Source organism: Acyrthosiphon pisum, chromosome X, assembly GCF_005508785.2.
Source record: "Acyrthosiphon pisum isolate AL4f chromosome X, pea_aphid_22Mar2018_4r6ur, whole genome shotgun sequence".
Taxonomy (NCBI): Eukaryota; Metazoa; Arthropoda; class Insecta; order Hemiptera; family Aphididae; genus Acyrthosiphon; species Acyrthosiphon pisum.
The window spans coordinates 47,930,848-47,940,843 of NC_042493.1; positions in this window are offsets into that span (position 1 = coordinate 47,930,848).

Sequence of the window (9,996 nt, forward strand, 5' to 3'; positions counted from 1 at the left end):
TATAACAAACATAATGTTAAATTAGAAAATTAAGCATTTTTAACATCATTGCATGAAAATAATATAGATACATTCATTTTGTCATTTACATTTATTGAACCAATCACTAATGAAAATAATTCAACATTGTTTTTTTTTTTTTTACAAAAAATACCAAAGATATTAATATAACTTGTATAATGAAGTAATAAATGTCATGGTCTTCTTATTATTTATTAGACTTCTTTTACTAGTGTCAAATCTGCATCATTTGTGTCTGTTATGACTTGGTATTCTTCACATGTACCTATATCAATATGACAGATGAAAACCAATTTTTGATATATTTGAAATATGTTTATACATAGCCACATGTATTGGTATATATGATGTTTGTTTATTACTTTATTTGTATTTTAAAGTAATACCTTTAATTTATAATATTTAAATTGAATCAATAGGCACCTATAGTTTATATTATGATTTAATTGTAATATAACTAATGTTTTAATAATATTTCCTGCTAGTTGTTGCACAAGATGGTAGGAATGTAAATCTCAAAGAATAATATCTGGAAAAGGTCTCTGAAAAGCATTTTAATAGCGTAGATATTAAGTATAGTTAGATATAAGTTATAACATGACAATTAATGTTATAACTTGATCAGGTAATTGTCACTGTAGGTATAAAAGTATCATTTTAATCATGAATAATAATTATAGTACGGAAAATTTAAATTTAAAAATGTTCTTGTACAGTATCTTTGTACCTAACTTTATATTTTGAACTTAAGCTTCGGAAAAACTCCGTTTTAGCGATGTATACTTAGCTCATTAGTCTGCTAAGATAATCAGTAAATTGATTCTTTTTAGATAAACTAAAACTAGTCAAATCAAATGTTTCAAGATTAGGTAATTCTGTGACTCAAACTTAAGTTGGACTGTTTGAGTAAGACGTTGTGTTGTTGTAAATTCGATGTGTTTGAAAATCCACATAAATTTGAGAACTAAGTCTTACAAGCAGTGGCGAATTCAGGACTTTGTTGCCCTGGGTACACATTTTTTTAAATTCTGAATATAGTAATAATAATATGTTTGTTTACTGGTTAAAGCATAATACATACGTAAATAGACAAAATACAAGCACCTGCAAATTGCTAACTATAATCCTTTTTTTTATATTTCTTTATATAGTTACTTTCTGTAATATTTATTATGTATTTTTCTTTGAATTTGATGTCTGTCGACTTGGCTTTCTAATAATTATAATAAAATGCAATAATATAATCATTATATTACCTACAATGTCTTCAGGAAATGTTGTTAGGTTAGGTTTATTTAATGATTGAATTCAGCAACGTTGTAAAAAAAAAAGAACAAAAGAACGTGCTCAATCGTATTTCACCAGGTTAACAAAGTGAGTAGAAATTCCCATAAATTGTCCATTCTAAATAAGTATACCTTGACCATCGACCGGTTTTACTCGGTACTGCGCATGTCATTCCATCACTGCCGCGATAACGAGTCGGACAACTTCGTGCTTTGTAAATTGTCTTCGGATGTGATGCGTAAAAAGTATCAGGTATTATCTTTTCAAACACATTATTTTGTATTTTAAATGAATAATTTTTTCGCAACACACTATACACATCCAACAACCCAATATATGTCTTGAAGGCAAACGCTGAAATTCGACTAGAAACAAAGAAAGAATACGCAGATCGTCGAAATTGTCATTTAAATTGCGTAATTTAATCGATGGACTAAACAGTCATATTAATGCTCTTCAAATGTTAGGGCAGCAGTCTAAATTGTGGAGTTCGTTACTATAATTCATTTGATTACGATTAAACTCGACAAAGATTTTTCCCTCCGTGAATGGGAAACAGTATCCAGTATCAGAAAATAATCAGAAAAGTTATTAGAATTTTTACAAAACAGATTTCTAGTGTTAGAAGTAATTGAATCTTTAAATGATGATAAGGTACAACCAGTGAGTGGTAACGATAGCCAAAATATGTCCAAATAAGTCAGCTGCGCATGTTTCAACGAAAGAAATAAAATGCTATAATTGCGCGAGTACACATACAATTTATCGTTGCCCATCACTTTTAGCTTTGTCAATAGACAGTAAGTGATCGCATAAAGAAAATCGTAGATCTTAAATTGTGCAAAACTTGTTCACGCTCTCATTTTAATATTAAACGTCAATCACGTCGTTATGCCAAATGTTCGCGTTCACATAATAGTTTATCACATTTAATGAGAGTAGACAATTTTAAAAAGAAAAATTGCACAACTACGACGGGTGAGTCCAGTACAAATAATACGTTGACTGAAAAATCAAATGTAAATACACCGGAGACGCCATCGATAAGTGCTCATTTTACATTTATCAAAGATAGATACATGCACGGCCGTTTTGTTAGCCACAGCTCAAAAATATCTGCTATTGTCGATATAGGAAAGTCACAACAAAAATCGTCATATAATGCTGTGTGTGCAACAATAGAATTGCTAGACTCTAATTGTAAATCAACCTTTGAATTTTTGGTGCTACCTAAGTTAAGAAACAATATACCGTTAATACAAATAAATACATCCAACACGAACGTTCCAAAAAATATTCAGCTTGCCGATCCACAATATTATAATCTACAGAAAATTGATATTATTTTAGGCACCTCGGTGTTTTTTGAAATATTGGGAACTGATCGTATTCAGCCAGTAAAAAATGGATATTCTTTCGGGGAACGCATTTCGGTTATATTATAAGTGGCCAGGTATCCAGTGCAAAAATTAACCTATTTAGCTCAATTATGTTGTTTGTCACGTGCAACAATATGCTAAGATTAGAAGAAAAAGTTTCAAGATTTTGGCAATCAGAAGAGATCTTGCCGGAAAAGTCATAATTCCTAGAAGAAAAATTATGCCGACAGCACTTTGATAGTACAGTTTTAATACGAGAAAAAGGAAGATTTACGGTTTGTTAGCCGTTTCGCGAGTCTGTCACGAAATTAGACCATTGTAGTTTTTCACTCCTCAGGGATATTGAAATCAGAATTTATTGGTTCTCTAGGTAAATATCTATGGTGGTAATTTCGAATATTTCGTTTTAACGAAGAAAAATTTCCGACTGCTACAGCTGTATCCTCTGTACACATACAATCATTAAATTACAACGATATTCAATACATTTTTAAATAATAAATTATAAAATAATTATTGTCTGCATGATAGTTGACAATATTTGACTTGGGGTTTCTCGTGTTCGTACAGATTTTTCCTTTATACTATTTTTAACAAAAATTATCTCCTCTATTTTGTTTTTATTTGTGCACTTATGTGAAATTTCATTTGAATAATTTACGTACTGGAATTTCAGTTAGTTCCATAAATACATAAATAAATATATATTATAATGTAATAATATTATAACTTACCGGTTTGATCAAATTAGTTGTAACTTTTCCCGGGCATTTCAAATTTGTGTTTTGTGTGCATTTCCACCTGATAGAATTATTATTCTTCCTCAAAACCACATAAGAATATTTCTTATATACTTACTATTAACTCTGAGCCTCTTTGACTTTCAAAATTGTCCATATTAGGTATAATTTTTATTGTAGTAAGAATACACTCAATCCACTATTGTGAATGATATTGTACTGATGAGAAATTTCTGTATATTATAGTTCATGACATTTATTGATTAATAGATATTTATCGTATCTTATCGTTATCGCATTATTTTCACTCGCAGTCACTCGTGAGTCGTGTTTTCCCATCGATCGTCGGTAATAAAATTAATAAAATTAGTAAAATTAAAAATAATCGTTGATATTTTATTCTTTTTTTTTCATAAAAATTTGGGAAACCTTTACTATTGTGAACCGTACCAGTATTCCGCGTTTATACAGACCGTACCAGTTTTCCGTTTACCCTCGGATCGGGTAGCAATGAAAATGATTTAATTTTAGAATTAGATAAAGGTCCAAAAAAAATTTGTGACTTATTTGGAATCCAAAAGGTGACGTATTGCAGTATACGGTTAATCCATACGAAAACGGCTCTGTAATTAACAAAAGAAAAATACTTTCTGACATTGCATCCGTTTATAATCCGTTTAGGCTTATAGGTATTTTGTGAAAAATATGATTGGGATGAATCACTTCCGAAAAAAATAGAAAACGAATGGATTACATATAGAACTAATATATACTCTTTAAGACAAGTAATTATTTTGCGATAACAGTAGTCGGTAGACGATAGACGCTTCACCAATCACCAGCCGAATGGACTTTGTTCAGATATAGGTATGCTCGGACAATGCAACTAATTTCGTTGGTGCCAATCGCAGATGATCTGAGTTAAAAAATTTATTTTATAATGAAGGAAGTATGGAAATCGTTCAAGGAAATTATACCAACTTGGGGATCTGCTGGCACTTCATATCCCCTCGATCTCCCCATTTTGGGGGTTTATGGGAAGCTTTATTAAAATCGATAAAGGCTCATTTATACAGGACAGTAGGTAATGCAAACATGACTTATGAAAAATTGGACACCGTTGTAATTCAAGTAGAGGCTTGTCTAAATGGTCGTCCTTTGTCCCCTTTGTCTTCCGATACTTACGACTTAAAAGCTTTGAGTCCGGGTCATTTCTTAACTGGAGTTTCGTTGATCGTCATACCTGAGCCTGATGTTACCTATGAATAGATTAAATTCCAACAAATATGGTCCGTTGGCTCAGTTATAGCAACGTTATATATGGGAAGGCGAGAAGGGGCCAAGGGTGAAGATTGGTACGGTGGTATTGATGAAGGAAGACAACTTACCTCCTTTACAATGGAATTTGGTTAAGGTAGTGCAATTACACACTGGTCGTAACAACGTCGTAAGAGTGGTCACATTACTGTCTGCCAAGGGCCAATTCACGAGAGCAGTGAGGATGGTGTGTCCCTTGCCTTTTGAGGGGAATCAAGCTGATTAAAATGTCATAGCAACATTTTTATTTTATGCTAATATCGTATTTATAATTATAATTTTATTTGTTTTTTTTTTAGTTTCATATACTTTGATTTATTCTATGTTAATGTTTATTTATTTTTTATTATTAGCGTATTGTACATTTTTAAGGTTTTGAAACATTATTTTGTTTTGTACAATGTTTCAAGGAGGGCGCCGGGCGGTATGTTAGATTTCAAGCACAACATCAGGCGGTCGTTCGTATTAAAATACCGTAATGATACATGTTCACTAACATAGTCCGTAGCGTTACGGTAGTGTGCTCGGAATAAAAAGTCCGCTAACATGAATTTTTTAATTTTCGTAATAATCATGATATAAGCAACATGGTAAATATCCAGATTTGGTTCAAGTCACTTGCTTACGCGTATTATCATAGTCATAAAATTATTATTACTACTCTACGTTACGTGCTTACCGAAGGATTTGACCGTCAAAAAATTACGATCATAGGTACCTTGTTTTTATACCATGGTAATAATACAATAACGTCGAGTAGACTAAAAATCAATTAGTTATTAAATTCGAAATATACTTATTCCTGCCTTTGGGTCTCACCCGTGAAAAATTGCGATAGAAAACAAGTATCTTATTTTTAAATTGATTTTTTGGTAAGAGAACTTTTGAACATGGTATCTGTATTCAATTTCAAATCTATACGAATTACATTAATTGCCGAATGTTTGTACTGTTCCAAAAACGTTTTTTAAAAAAATTATAAGTTTGAAACTAAGCACTGTGAGCTAACTGTTCCGATTTGAAGTGATGGATTTTTTTAACAATGTTTAATTTTTTTAAACCATCATTTATTAAAACAATATTCAATACATATTTATAAAAATAACTCTCATTAGTGAATAGTATAAAAGTATTTTATAATATTAATTATGTCATGTCACGTCAGTCTAATTGGCTTTAATATAAAATGTTACACCCATTTGGATGACTTATAAATACAAAGTATAAAATAGTTATTAATGATGTATCAAAATGAATATGTTTCAAAAACCTATAAATTTGTAAAGAAAATATATTCATTTTTTTAATTTTGCTACTCATAACTTTTACATAACAACTATATGTTAACAAAGTTAAATGGGTCATTTGGTCATTTGGTGATGGTCCCAGGTCTACCTGACCCCTTCTTCTTTAAATTAATCATTGCTGATTTGTACTGGTTTACGTACACTGTACAGTTTACAGAGAAAAACAAAGTATACATGCCAGTAGTCAGTATATAGAATACATAAACAATTTAAAATAAATTCATAAACAATAAATAAGGCGTATAAATATAAAATTTATTTTTTCATTTGTTATTGCGTGAATAAAATAAAGTTGTTATTACAATTTACAATGTAACTTAAAAATGTACTGTATACAAATGAATTACATATTTTATTTAAACTATTTAAACTATTCTATAGTATATTATAGTATTAAACTATTAAATTATAATATTGTCTATAGTTATACTCCACAAGTACACATAATAATAATAATGATCATAATAATAATAATTTTTTTGTTCAAATATGTGTACAGGTAAATAATATAAATATTTAACAAAACATTTGTATAAAAGAAGACATGCAGATGTGGTGAGTATATTTTTTGGACAGTAAAAAATATTGGTTTATGCGTTTGTTAGAAGTACCATAGCATGTAATTATTATTAGCCATACCAATTTTGCTTTCAAACATTCATGCCATTATGAATATTTGTAAATTTAGAAATTATTAATAAATTGTGTGTGTGTGTGTGTGTGTGTATGTGTACCAATAATTATATAAAGTGAATCAAAAACTTAAATGAACTGGTCAAACATTTCTTCAAAATGTTTTATTAGTTTTGACATTATATACTTGACTATGTTAACAGTAAGTTGTTTTATAAGATAATAATTTGGTTTATTCAGTTAACAAGTATATTTCATCGTAATTTAATAATAATAATACAATTTATTTAATGACAACTATAATTCAGTTCATTTATTTTTTATATTTCGGTATTTTAAACAAACTTTAGACCAAAAAATAAATTTAAAAAAAACCAGTAGAAAACAAAGCATTTTTTAAATGATGACTAGTTGTCTATACATCTAATTTTTTTTTCTCAAAAATTAGAATGAACAAAATTTGAGTATTTTAGCAACTAAAATGTGTATGCAATAATATTAGGTAACTAATAAATAAACAAAAAATATTAATCATTATACTTTACAAAAAATAATATTAATTCAAGGGACATTGAATTTAATTTAAATAGTAATATGTAATTTTCCTTAAACTTGGAGTGGAAAATAATCATAATACACCAGACAGTAATACTTTATTAATTTTTTACAATCGAAAGTCAGAAAAATAACCAAAAATAATATCATTTATATATAGCATCTACATAACTACATCTATACTATTTAATCAGACTTCAAAACATTAAAACAAAATTCGTTTTTTATAAGACAGTCAACACTGTCATACAATAATTAAATTTTGGCACAATTTACTGACAAAGTGTAGGTTAAGGATAGAAAATATAAAAAAATACAAAATTTGATTGAGCAAAATCAACATTTTAATGTTTCTTACTCAATGATTTGCCAATCATTATTTAAAAAATTTAAACTTACAAAACTCCAAATAGAAATACACAGTTCATTAAATAGTTGTTTTAAACGGTAAGCTTGAAAATCAACCATTTAATAAATGTTTAGCACAAACATAGGTAACTCTATGAAATTTAAACATGTAGCTGTAATTAGCTTAGCTATATACACCTGCAATTTAGAGGCAAAATTATTTAGAAATAAATTGTAAGTGCCGATAAATCAGTAAAAAATAAAAAAAGGCACTGTTATATTTAAATATATTTACTTACTCTAAAATAAGTATAAATTAATTTTATGGAACTTGAAGGATATTTCAAATCACCACGATAAATAGGAAAATAATAATAATAAATATAAATTAGGCCCATACATATAAGACTAGTAAATAAAGACATTAAACATAATGGTAAATTTATACAATGGACCATTAGGGAACAATTATAAATAGATAGTGACATTAAAATTAAGTTATACCTATTTAGAAGTAAATGTGTGTAGCGTAGCTTGGAAGTTTGTAAAATTATTTGTAGAGTTTGTAAAAATGGAAGGTTACCGAACTTTCTAGAAAAACCTATACATATATACATATTTTCTTAAGTGTTTATATCTCAAGAAAAAAAGCCATACTTTGATACATTCTAAAGAGAAATAGAATCCTTTATGTTAAGACCTATATGGTTTTCCCTTACAAATTTCATATAATATTATGATCATTATAATAAGCATCTAAAATGTATAATAAACTTGTAATTAACTTCTTTGATCAAATTGTAGTTTATTTTAATTTGATAAGGTTCAACCAATTTAATATTTTTTTTAAAAAGATCTATTCACTTGAGAATACCTTTTTACTCTTAATATTTGGAGCCAATCTCGAAGAGTCACCAGTCTTCTATCTCTAATTTAGAAAAAGTTAATTTCTACTATGTGTATCATAAGCTGAATGTATGTTTATCATGCATTTTTTTTTCTACAATTATCAAATTAAATGATTTGTTTTAATACATGGTATAAAACAGTCTTACTAAATATTTATTAACATTTAAAACATCTAATACAATTGTCAACTACATTTAATTTTTTTAATTATTGACTAGTATTAAATTAAAATACACATTAATGTATAATGTTATCATAATTCTAAGAGGTTACATAAAAAATCAGTAGCGTTAAACATAAATGGTTGTATAAATATGGTGCAACATAAAACTAAATCTAGATTGTGCATTAAATAAAAGTACATAAATACATAAGCTTTAAGGATCAATTAAGTGTGTTAAAAATGTTTCCGTAGTGTTAATTTAGGTACTTCAATATTTATTGCTGTTTAGATTTGGTTTATTACAAATGTATTAAATAAATAATTGGTCTTATCCTTTAACATTATAAATTGACAGGACTAATAATATATATGAAAGTTTTAAATTATGGCACTACAATTTCTAATTTGTATTTAAATTTTGTAAATTTTGCCTAATATATGAACCACAAAGATCTACATTTATTATTTTGAACTGTAATAATAAAACTAAAACATAAAATATATAAAACTGTAATTACAATAAATATATTGAGGTTGAAATATGCAATATGTTTTTATTAACTTAAAAAAAAATCATAATTGATATTGAAAGAAGAACAACTTAATACTTAAAGATTTGAATTATTATATGAACTAATGATCAAAATTAATTAACTGTTTATTTAATTAATTTTAATGCATATGTTATTTAATATAGTTAAAAAATATAAGCATGTTAAATGTCTATGAAAAGTAACTACATTTCTCTGTTTTAATAAATAATGTACTAAATCCAATTCAAATTTTGAAAATAAGATTTAAATTCTGTACAAAGAAATTTTAAAGATCAATTTTGCACTTTTGATATTTGTCAAGATAATAATTTAAAAATAAAAACAACAATTCATATACAAATTTGATCATTTTAAAATTGAAACAAAATTTGAAATGATTGAACAAATTTTTATTATTGATGTTAAAAAATTAAGTATCATCATACAGAAAGAATTATTAGAATAGATTTTGTTATTTCCTTTAAACATTTAAAATGTATATTATGATTAAATAATATTCATTGTGCCTATAATTAATCAACTATTGAAATAATTGTAAAAAAATTATGTTTATAAGTTAATGAATATTTTATCATTAAAAAAAAAAAAATGTATACTATTGAATAATTTAAAATAATTTAGAAACAACAAATATCAGTATTAACATTCATAAAATAACATAACTATTAATAAAATTTAATAGAATAAAGATTTGGAAGGTATTATTTTAGTTTCATTACTGCAATGTATTATGTACAATAACACTGAAATACTAATAATAAATACAATTATTATAAAAAAAAA